Source organism: Cherax quadricarinatus, chromosome 42, assembly GCF_038502225.1.
Source record: "Cherax quadricarinatus isolate ZL_2023a chromosome 42, ASM3850222v1, whole genome shotgun sequence".
NCBI lineage: Eukaryota > Metazoa > Arthropoda > Malacostraca > Decapoda > Parastacidae > Cherax > Cherax quadricarinatus.
This window is the reverse complement of record NC_091333.1, coordinates 11,703,488-11,716,381: the sequence shown is the minus strand read 5'-3', so window position 1 is coordinate 11,716,381 and position 12,894 is coordinate 11,703,488. Positions and strand designations below refer to the sequence as shown.

The 12,894-nt window shown below is 42.3% G+C and overlaps 1 non-coding gene across 1 annotated transcript; it reads left to right on the top strand.

Moving 5' to 3' along the window:
* The first annotated feature begins 1,320 nt into the window (after nt 1-1,320).
* On the top strand, nt 1,321-1,392 carry TRNAA-UGC (transfer RNA alanine (anticodon UGC)). Its single transcript has one exon. It is a non-coding gene; the product is annotated as a tRNA-Ala (tRNA).
* The last annotated feature ends 11,502 nt before the right edge of the window (nt 1,393-12,894 follow it).

The window sequence follows — 12,894 nt, the reverse complement described above, 5'->3', positions numbered from 1 at the left end:
CCCAGTAGCGGCCAGCATTATTTTATTATTATAATCAAGGGGGAAGCGCTAAACCCGGAGGATTATACAGCGCCTGGGGGGGGGGATGTGGAAGGTATTCAGGCTTAATTCGGGGAAGTGGAGCACAGATCCAATTCCCTAAATCAAGAGCCCCTCACCAACATCAAGGAACCTTCCTTGAGGGGTAGCGGCCAGCAAGATGACTCCTATGAAAATGAGTAAGTTTATTCAGGTATACACAAATACAGTTACATAGATTATCATACATAGCAGCATATGTGTAGAGAACCTGGGATAACCCAAAAAAAGCCAGACAGAGTGACTTATTTCCTAAAAAAAAAAAAAAAAAAAAAAAAAAAAAAAAAAAAAAAAAAAAAAAGTCAGAGTGACTTATTTCCAAAAAATGTCAGAGAGAGGGACTTATTTCCAAAAAAAAGTCAGAGTGACTTATTTCCAAAAAAAGTCAGACAGAGTGACTTATTTAAAAAAAAAAGTCAGAGTGACTTATTTTCAAAAAAAGTCAGACAGTGACTTATTTCCCCCCAAAAAAAAGTCAGACAGAGTGACTCATGTCCATTGGGTTCCTTTAACTTTAACTAACTACGTCTGTTACTAAGTATGATCATTGTACTTATGTGTACCTGTACCTAAATAAACGTGCTTAGGGGCGGGCCCATGAGCTGAGATTCGACCCTTGCAATCACATATAGGTGATTACTAATTCATGTCCCCTAACTTGAGTAAACAACAACAGGCCTCTGTTCAACCCTGAGTAAGTTTATTCAAGGTCAGGTAAGTAAGTAATTAAGTTTACTCGGGTACAGGTAAGCAAGTAAGTTTATTCAGGTACATGTAAATACAGTTACATAAATTATTATACATAGCAGCATATATGTAGATTGCCTCGGATAACCCAAAAAAGTCAAAGTAACTTATTTCCATCGGGATCCTGGTAGTAACTTACTATTTAATATTCAACACTTGTGAAAGGCAGGGGGTAAAACGAGAGGTTCACACTCCACCAAGGCCAGTGAAGAACCCGTATAAACTGCTATGTTGTTGCAATTGTTGAATTTAAGCTTTGCAACAGCTTGAAAAGCTGTATGAACCCGACCGTCGTGAACTGGATACTGACCGAAGCCGCTAGCAGTCAATATTTTGGAGGGCAAACTTTAGATGATGCATCGGTCCACCCAGGACCACTATAAGTGACTTGACAATGGTCCAATAAGATTTCTCTGCTCTGAAATTTAATTTCTAAAGTGAGGATTATTTGTGAAATGATTTAACTGATTAATTATACACACAGTAAAACGTACAGGGGGTGTAGCTCAGTGGTAGAGCGCTTGCTTTGCATGTAAGAGGCCCCGGGTTCGATCCCCGGCACCTCCAGAGGCCATTTATGAGTGGATGTATTTTTTCAAGTACCCCAGTATCATTTAAATGTATATAATACAGACGAATTGATGAATAAGGCACAAGTACAATATCTACGTAGTCTTAAAACGTGTGGAAATACATTAGTATTTTCGACTAATATAGTGATTTGATGGAGATTTATTATAGTGGAGACCGTGGAAGAGGAAAAGTTACATCAGTAATAGATTTAGCCACGGATGAGTGGGACCCACTGGACATAAGGCAGACCAGAAGTTAGTAATAGAATCGTCAAAGATATCTTTTGCACCAAGATTCCTTGATGTTGCTGTATCAGACGAGAATCATTTGCAAGGTATATAATACCGAAATGTACAATACACTGGTACCTACAGTTGTAGGCATCATCACGTCTACAACTGCATTTCTACATTCTTCCAATGGCTCTACTGCTAAACCCTTCGTCATCATATCTTCGTAACAGCTTAAAAAAAAGATAACTAGAGTAATACAGATACCAAGATTAATAAAGATACCCAGGTATGGCACATGTGTCTTAATAATCAAGGACCCAAATGGAAATAAGTCACATTGAGTTATTTGGGTCTTTTATGTACGCTTAACATCTGTATTCCCTAAAGACCATTGTGAAAAACTATATTATGTACCCAAAGTCTCAATAAAAACTAACATAAGAAGTATGAGAACTAAGTCTCAGAGTACTTCCGTGGGAGAAAATTATTGTATGTGTTTGATAAATGGTTGTGCGAAGCGTAGCCATCCCCTGGGTGGTAGTCAAAAAAAAAAAAAAGATTGACAATGAGTTATGAACACCATGACGTGAACACTGACGTGAACACCATGATGTGAACACCGTGACGTGAACACCGTGACGTGAACACCGTGACGTGAACACCGTGACGTGAACACCGTGACGTGAATACCATGACGTGAACACCGTGACGTGAACACCGTGACGTGAACACCGTGACGTGAATACCATGACGTGAACACCGTGACGTGAACACCGTGACGTGAACACCATAACGCGAACGCCATGACGTGAACACCATGACGCGAATACCATGACGTGAACACCATAACGTGAACACTATAACGTAAACACCATAACGTGAACACCATAACGTGAACACCATAACGTGAACACCATGACGTGAACACCATGACGTGAACACCATGACCTGAACACCTTGACGTGAACACTATGACGTGAACACACACGATTCACTAGTTATGAGTAAGGAAGAATTGGATCTGAGGGCCCGCCTAGATTGAGCCAGTAAGCCTGCTTCGATTAGATTTTGCTATCGAAGTGGCTAGTTTATTGTGCACCCCATATCCATCCTGTGGAGGGCAGCGCAAGACCATATGGATACACAAAAGGCCTAGGAACTAGGCCCCAAAATGGTAGATATAAATGGATTTATATCTACATATCTACAGTTCACTTATCTGATAGAGGCAAATTTAGGAAATTTGCTTAGTATATCTGGTATCTTATTTTCATTAATAAGATATCTTGACATGTTACATAGGTTATTATACTGTCTGTCTCTGTATTCTTCAATAAGTGGACAATTAAGCACATAGTGTTCAAGACAGTGACCATATACCTGACCACATAATTTGCATTTAGTTTAATCATCATCTGTGTGTCTCCCAAACTGCCAGAAGTACTTGTAACCAAGCCTAAGCCTCGCCACTACAACATCAGCCACATTGCAAGTTGCTCCATAAACATACTTATCTACGTTCATGTTATCATAGTAGGTTATACATTTACTTCTAAGTGCATTCTTATAACATTCATTTTCATTATTTACTTCTCTCCTAAAATTATTCCTAATGCTAGACATACTTTGGTACTCATTATTTCTCAAGTTCCTGTCTCCTCCACCAGTAGATCCCGCAGCCTGGGACGTCATCCTCAACTTCACCATCACACATGCTTCGGTACACAGTTCCTAGCTTGGAATAAACATTGGTAATAGATACCGATAAATTGGTTTAGAAATGTTTTTTAATATGTCGTAGTGTTTGCTTACGTGTCCTTCTGAAGCATTTCCTAGCTTACTTGAGCTCCCGTGGTCTGCAATACAAGGATTTGTACGGGTGTTGCCTTAAGACATCTTTTGTCCATGTTCACCTTTCAGTAAAATAGGTACCTGGGTGTTAGTGGACTGGTGTGGGTCGCATCCTGGGAACAAAATAGACCCAATTTGAGGGAAATGCTCTGCATAACAAGGGGCTTTCTATGTAGTAGTATGTCATTGATGTCAGCTATGGTCTGTATACCTTGTTCATGTAGAAATAAAGATTTATTATTATTATTATTATTATTATTATTATTATTATTATTATTATTATTATTATTATTATTATTATTATTATTATTATTATTATTATTATTAGAGAGGTGCTGTATAAGCCATACGGGTCCAGCACTTTCCCAGGAATATATTAATAAAACCATCTTTGAAAAAAATTGCTGCAGCTTTCTAATAATCATGAATTTGTAAATAACAAAAGCCACACTACCATTGCTGGAACTGTTGTAACTTAATGTGTGAGTTTTAAACCCATGGCTTCTGTGTACACAAATACACATGCAAACACACACACAAGCACACACATACATAGACACACACGTAAGCACACATATACACAGTGTGTGTGTGTGTGTGTGTGTGTGTGTGTGTGTGTGTGTGTGTGTGTGTGTGACCCAACAAATAATATTTGCACCAATAACTCATTACAGTTGTGACCGGGTGTGGACGTGTGAATTGCTCATTACTCTATAATTTGTTCATGATTGTAGCCATGTATAAACGTAAGTAAGTAAATTTACTTACATGATTCATTACCTTTGTAACTTGTGAGTTCATTACCTTTGTACCTTGTTCAGCTATCAAAACTTTGGGGCCCAGTCCCTGGACTCATAGTGTATCTCTGTAATCTTTTGATTACTGTCCACAGGACGGGTATGGGGTGCATAATAAAGATATTAAACCAACTGGCTTCTGTGGCCACAGTGGTGGCTCATGCTAACCTCCCTGTGGTATATTGAAATATACGTCGCTGATTGGATTGTGTTCGAGCCAGCTGGTCTAGTGGTTGACACACTGGCCTGTGTGTTTTGGGATTCCCATGCCATGGGTTCGAACCCCACCCGTTCTGTGGCTTGTTTGCAGTCGTCTTATTACGATTTCCTGAGTTTTGAATCAGAAACTTCGGAGACTTTTTTTTTGATCTATCTTGGATCACTCTTAGGATCATTGAAGGTTGAAGACTCTGGAAGAGGCTGGGTATGGAAGAAGGTAGAGGGCTTCATCACTGGGGTTCTCCATCACTACGGTGCTCCATTACTGAAGTGTTCCATTACTGGGGATGCTCCATCATTGGGGTGCTCCATTACTGGAGCCTCCAACACTAGGGGCTCCATTACTGGGGGTTCCACTACTTGGGGGTTCCATCATTGGGGTGCTCCACCACAGGGGTACTCCATTACAGGGGTGTTGGGTGCTCCATTACAGGGGGTTCCATCACTGGCGTGCTCCATCACTGGGGTGCTCCATCACTTGGGTGCTCCATCAATGGGGTCCTCCATCAGTGGGGTCCTCCATCACTGGGGTGCTCCATCACTGATGTGCTCCATCACTGGGGTGCTCCATCACTGGGGTGCTCCATCACTGGGGTGCTCCATCACTGGGGTGCTCCATCACTGGGGTGCTCCATCACTGTGGTGCTCCATCACTGGGGTGCTCCATCACTGGGGTGCTCCATCACTTGGGTGCTCCATCAATGGGGTCCTCCATCAGTGGGGTCCTCCATCACTGGGGTGCTCCATCACTGGGGTGCTCCATCACTGGGATGCTCCATCACTGGGGTGCTCCATCACTCTCAGTAGTAGTAACCAGTTACCAGTAACCACTGTGCCAGTTGACTCACGACCAACCGTCTCTGCCTGAGTCACTATACCTGACCAGTGGGTCGGTGCTATTTCTGCCGGGGAGACCTCATCCACTTCACTGGATCAATCTGTTCCACCAGTTGAGGAGAAAGACTTAGCTCCCACTGACTTCCCAGATGAAGTCAAGCGTTTGTTGACTCTGTTGAACAAACGTCGTAAAGCCATTGCTTTACCAGGTGAGAAGATGGGTATAACGAACTTATTGTCCCATCGTATTCCACTTGAACCTGGTACTAGACCTATCTACATACCTGCGTACAGAATGCCTCATTCACAAGTTGCTGTCGCAGAAGAATTGATCAATCAAATGCTTGATGATGGAGTTATTGCACCTAGCAATTCACCTTGGAATGCACCCTTGATACTAGTACCTAAGAAGGATGGTACTTGGCGCCCAGTGATTGACTTTAGGAAGTTAAACGCGAAAACCATTCCAGATCGCTTCCCACTTCCTGTACTGGGTGATCTTTTACGTAATATCGGAGATAACAAAGTCTTTTCAACCCTGGATTTGTTACAAGGGTTTTGGCAAGTCCCTCTTCACGAGGACAGCCAAGAGCTAACTGCATTCTCCACTCCTACAGGTCATTATCACTTCCTCCGTATGGCATTTGGATTACGATCTTCCCCTATCACGTTCTCAAGGCTCATGACTAATATCTTTAGAGGTCTCATAGGTAATGCACTTATGGTGTACTTAGATGACGTAATCGTCATGTCTAAAGACGTGGAAAGTAAAAGGACACAAGTGCAACTAATGTGACATTTATTGTGGCAACGTTTCGCTCTCCAGGAGCTTTATCAAGCCATTACAAACAATACATGGACACAGAGGGTATATAAAGGCTCAGAGTGAGGTGAATACTAGTGAGGTACCATTTCGATGTTCACTAGTGGTAGTAGTAGTAGTAGTAGTAGTAGTAGTGGTAGTGACAAAAGTAATACAATATGGTAGAGCAATTAATTCGTACATGAGTAAAAGGATATAAAAGCTATTACTTGGGTAACATAAAAATAGGTTGGACAAATATAAACTGGAATGAGGCAGGTTGTTTCAGTGTTCACTCTCTGTGCTTTGTGTAGTATAACAGGAGAGACTATGTGATGGCAGGGTTTACTGTTTTCAGGAGGATTCTTGCTAAGACTTCGGAGATGGTGAAGCTGCCGTTGTTTTGTTTAATTGTATTCGAAACAGCGATCAGTGCTGATTCAAGGCACTTGCGTGTGCGGAAATTAGTTTCTTTTATCACTAATTGGGCGTCTCTGAATTTCATAAGATGATTGGTGGAATTTCGGTGTTGTACACAGGCGTTGTTTAAGTTGTCGTTCCTACATGCGTATATGTGTTCATTGAGGCGGGTGTCGAGGTTTCTTGCTGTTTCACCTACGTAGATCTTGTCACAGCCTCCACAGGGTATAGTGTAAACTCCTGCATTGACTGGTTCGTGGTGCTTGGGTTTTGTCCTGGTTAGATCCTTTATTGAAGTGGTAGAAGCGATGGCGACTCTGGTGTTAGCTTGTGAAAGTACTTTTGAGACGTTTAGTGCAACCTGGCTGTTGGGAAGAATTATAACTTTGTTGGGAGCGGTGTTGATGCGTGGAGAATTGATGATCTGAAGAGCTCTTTTCTTGCAGTCTTTGATGAAAAAAGAAGGAAATTGTAACTCAGTGAATGTTTGGTGAATGTAAGTACATTCCTCGTCAAGAAACTCAGGACTACAAATTCGGTATGCTCTTAGGAAAAACCCGATGATGATGCCTCTTTTGGTCTTGGTATCTTGACTGGAATAGAAGTGTGTGAGATCATTTTTATTGGTGGGTTTCCGATAAACTTGAAATCTTAGGTTGTTGTCTACTTTGTGAATGAGGACGTCGAGGAAAGGTAGCTTGTCATTGGACTCTTCTTCTAGTGTAAACTGAATCGCTGGTTCAACTGCGTTGAGCCTTGCCTGAAGATCCCGTACATCAAAACGTTTTGGAGTTATTACGAGGACATCGTCCACGTAACGTAACCAAGTGACGCTTGAAGGGATGATGTTGGCGAAGTGTTCGGACTCTAGGTGTTCCATGTATAAGTTGGCTAGGACGGCACTTATTGGGGACCCCATTCCCATGCCGTAGGTTTGTTTGTAGAGCTTGTTATTGAAGGAAAAACAGTTGAAGTTAACACAGAGTTCAATCAAGTCAACAAAATCTCCGGGAGGTAAAGGAAGATTAAGGTCCTGGTTGACTTTACGTCGTAGAACCTCGATGGCTTTTTTGGTAGGTACTTTTGTGAAGAGGGAAGTCACATCCAAACTGCTTAGTTTCTTGTTACGGATGGAGAGGTTACGGATGCGGTTGAGAAGGTCGCCTGAGTGTTTAAGATGAGCGGGGCTGATGGTCCCCAGAAGGCAGGAAAGATGTTTGGCAAGAACTCCGGCTAGTTTGTGTGGAGCACTGCCTATTCCTGACGTGATTGGTCTGAGAGGAATATTGTGTTTATGGGTCTTGGGTAAACCATACATGTGTGCTGGTTTAGGGTTGCTTGGTAACAAGTACAGAAGTTTCTTCCCTTCTCTAGTGCGTTTGAGTATTTGTCTGGTTTTGTATAGAAAGTCTTTGGTGAGCGTCTCCCACTGTTGAGTGCTGATGGGTTCGTATGTAGATTGATCATTCAAAAGGTCCATCATTTTAGTGTTGTAGTCACTGGTGTTGAGTATGACGACTCCACCTCCTTTGTCGGCGGTGGTGACGATAATGTTGGGGTCGTTGGCGAGGTCCTTAAGGGCAGTGATGTATCTTCTAGGAAGATTAGAAGAAGAAGGTTCACATAAAGCTGCAGTGAGAAGGCCCTGTATATAACCCTTCTGGAAGTTGCTGTCACTGTGTCTATGGTTCCTGGTAACAAGATTGAGTTGATAGTTAGGTTTGCGTATGTTGGTGGTAAATTTGAGTCCCAGACTCAGTGCTTGTTTCTCGTAGTCGGTTAAGGTGCGTGACGATAAGTTGTTTATCAGGGATTCGCGTCCCATTTCCTTCCATCGACTGTTAGTGCAGAGGTACTGAAGTTTGCGATTGAGTTTGATCTTCTGTTGGAGGTTAGCTGTGGTGACTGTGCTGAGAATATGCTCAGCAGTGTGTTGGTCAATCTGAAGATTGGCCCTCATATTCCTTGCAGTTTCAAAGGTTTCCTTAGCGATGTTAGAAAGTTCTTCGGCACATTCAGTTAAGTAAGCTTGGGTAGCTGGAGAGAAGGGGTGCTTGGAGTTGGAGAGTTGTGCAGGAGTAGACTTAGGGATCACCTTCTCTGCCAGGCAATCTTGTAGGAAGTTGTGTCTGTTGCGATAGCTGTGAGCACGAAGAAGGGTGTCCAAATAACGTCTGCATGAAATGTCCATTATGTTGCGGTGTCCGACAGATTGTAATAAAGTTGGTAGAATTACCGACAATATGTAAAGTAAAAGGACACAAGTGCAACTAATGTGACATTTATTGTGGCAACGTTTCGCTCTCCAGGAGCTTTATCAAGCCATTACAAACAATACATGGACACAGAGGGTATATAAAGGCTCAGAGTGAGGTGAATACTAGTGAGGTACCATTTCGATGTTCACTAGTGGTAGTAGTAGTAGTAGTAGTAGTAGTAGTGGTAGTGACAAAAGTAATACAATATGGTAGAGCAATTAATTCGTACATGAGTAAAAGGATATAAAAGCTATTACTTGGGTAACATAAAAATAGGTTGGACAAATATAAACTGGAATGAGGCAGGTTGTTTCAGTGTTCACTCTCTGTGCTTTGTGTAGTATAACAGGAGAGACTATGTGATGGCAGGGTTTACTGTTTTCAGGAGGATTCTTGCTAAGACTTCGGAGATGGTGAAGCTGCCGTTGTTTTGTTTAATTGTATTCGAAACAGCGATCAGTGCTGATTCAAGGCACTTGCGTGTGCGGAAATTAGTTTCTTTTATCACTAATTGGGCGTCTCTGAATTTCATAAGATGATTGGTGGAATTTCGGTGTTGTACACAGGCGTTGTTTAAGTTGTCGTTCCTACATGCGTATATGTGTTCATTGAGGCGGGTGTCGAGGTTTCTTGCTGTTTCACCTACGTAGATCTTGTCACAGCCTCCACAGGGTATAGTGTAAACTCCTGCATTGACTGGTTCGTGGTGCTTGGGTTTTGTCCTGGTTAGATCCTTTATTGAAGTGGTAGAAGCGATGGCGACTCTGGTGTTAGCTTGTGAAAGTACTTTTGAGACGTTTAGTGCAACCTGGCTGTTGGGAAGAATTATAACTTTGTTGGGAGCGGTGTTGATGCGTGGAGAATTGATGATCTGAAGAGCTCTTTTCTTGCAGTCTTTGATGAAAAAAGAAGGAAATTGTAACTCAGTGAATGTTTGGTGAATGTAAGTACATTCCTCGTCAAGAAACTCAGGACTACAAATTCGGTATGCTCTTAGGAAAAACCCGATGATGATGCCTCTTTTGGTCTTGGTATCTTGACTGGAATAGAAGTGTGTGAGATCATTTTTATTGATCTCACCACCGCCGACAAAGGAGGTGGAGTCGTCATACTCAACACCAGTGACTACAACACTAAAATGATGGACCTTTTGAATGATCAATCTACATACGAACCCATCAGCACTCAACAGTGGGAGACGCTCACCAAAGACTTTCTATACAAAACCAGACAAATACTCAAACGCACTAGAGAAGGGAAGAAACTTCTGTACTTGTTACCAAGCAACCCTAAACCAGCACACATGTATGGTTTACCCAAGACCCATAAACACAATATTCCTCTCAGACCAATCACGTCAGGAATAGGCAGTGCTCCACACAAACTAGCCGGAGTTCTTGCCAAACATCTTTCCTGCCTTCTGGGGACCATCAGCCCCGCTCATCTTAAACACTCAGGCGACCTTCTCAACCGCATCCGTAACCTCTCCATCCGTAACAAGAAACTAAGCAGTTTGGATGTGACTTCCCTCTTCACAAAAGTACCTACCAAAAAAGCCATCGAGGTTCTACGACGTAAAGTCAACCAGGACCTTAATCTTCCTTTACCTCCCGGAGATTTTGTTGACTTGATTGAACTCTGTGTTAACTTCAACTGTTTTTCCTTCAATAACAAGCTCTACAAACAAACCTACGGCATGGGAATGGGGTCCCCAATAAGTGCCGTCCTAGCCAACTTATACATGGAACACCTAGAGTCCGAACACTTCGCCAACATCATCCCTTCAAGCGTCACTTGGTTACGTTACGTGGACGATGTCCTCGTAATAACTCCAAAACGTTTTGATGTACGGGATCTTCAGGCAAGGCTCAACGCAGTTGAACCAGCGATTCAGTTTACACTAGAAGAAGAGTCCAATGACAAGCTACCTTTCCTCGACGTCCTCATTCACAAAGTAGACAACAACCTAAGATTTCAAGTTTATCGGAAACCCACCAATAAAAATGATCTCACACACTTCTATTCCAGTCAAGATACCAAGACCAAAAGAGGCATCATCATCGGGTTTTTCCTAAGAGCATACCGAATTTGTAGTCCTGAGTTTCTTGACGAGGAATGTACTTACATTCACCAAACATTCACTGAGTTACAATTTCCTTCTTTTTTCATCAAAGACTGCAAGAAAAGAGCTCTTCAGATCATCAATTCTCCACGCATCAACACCGCTCCCAACAAAGTTATAATTCTTCCCAACAGCCAGGTTGCACTAAACGTCTCAAAAGTACTTTCACAAGCTAACACCAGAGTCGCCATCGCTTCTACCACTTCAATAAAGGATCTAACCAGGACAAAACCCAAGCACCACGAACCAGTCAATGCAGGAGTTTACACTATACCCTGTGGAGGCTGTGACAAGATCTACGTAGGTGAAACAGCAAGAAACCTCGACACCCGCCTCAATGAACACATATACGCATGTAGGAACGACAACTTAAACAACGCCTGTGTACAACACCGAAATTCCACCAATCATCTTATGAAATTCAGAGACGCCCAATTAGTGATAAAAGAAACTAATTTCCGCACACGCAAGTGCCTTGAATCAGCACTGATCGCTGTTTCGAATACAATTAAACAAAACAACGGCAGCTTCACCATCTCCGAAGTCTTAGCAAGAATCCTCCTGAAAACAGTAAACCCTGCCATCACATAGTCTCTCCTGTTATACTACACAAAGCACAGAGAGTGAACACTGAAACAACCTGCCTCATTCCAGTTTATATTTGTCCAACCTATTTTTATGTTACCCAAGTAATAGCTTTTATATCCTTTTACTCATGTACGAATTAATTGCTCTACCATATTGTATTACTTTTGTCACTACTACTACTACTACTACTACTACTACCACTAGTGAACATCGAAATGGTACCTCACTAGTATTCACCTCACTCTGAGCCTTTATATACCCTCTGTGTCCATGTATTGTTTGTAATGGCTGAATTGATAAAGCTCCTGGAGAGCGAAACGTTGCCACAATAAATGTCACATTAGTTGCACTTGTGTCCTTTTACTTTACATAGCCCTTAAGGACCTCGCCAACGACCCCAACATTATCGTCACCACCGCCGACAAAGGAGGTGGAGTCGTCATACTCAACACCAGTGACTACAACACTAAAATGATGGACCTTTTGAATGATCAATCTACTTACGAACCCATCAGCACTCAACAGTGGGAGACGCTCACCAAAGACTTTCTATACAAAACCAGACAAATACTCAAACGCACTAGAGAAGGGAAGAAACTTCTGTACTTGTTACCAAGCAACCCTAAACCAGCACACATGTATGGTTTACCCAAGACCCATAAACACAATATTCCTCTCAGACCAATCACGTCAGGAATAGGCAGTGCTCCACACAAACTAGCCGGAGTTCTTGCCAAACATCTTTCCTGCCTTCTGGGGACCATCAGCCCCGCTCATCTTAAACACTCAGGCGACCTTCTCAACCGCATCCGTAACCTCTCCATCCGTAACAAGAAACTAAGCAGTTTGGATGTGACTTCCCTCTTCACAAAAGTACCTACCAAAAAAGCCATCGAGGTTCTACGACGTAAAGTCAACCAGGACCTTAATCTTCCTTTACCTCCCGGAGATTTTGTTGACTTGATTGAACTCTGTGTTAACTTCAACTGTTTTTCCTTCAATAACAAGCTCTACAAACAAACCTACGGCATGGGAATGGGGTCCCCAATAAGTGCCGTCCTAGCCAACTTATACATGGAACACCTAGAGTCCGAACACTTCGCCAACATCATCCCTTCAAGCGTCACTTGGTTACGTTACGTGGACGATGTCCTCGTAATAACTCCAAAACGTTTTGATGTACGGGATCTTCAGGCAAGGCTCAACGCAGTTGAACCAGCGATTCAGTTTACACTAGAAGAAGAGTCCAATGACAAGCTACCTTTCCTCGACGTCCTCATTCACAAAGTAGACAACAACCTAAGATTTCAAGTTTATCGGAAACCCACCAATAAAAATGATCTCACACACTTCTATTCCAGTCAAGATA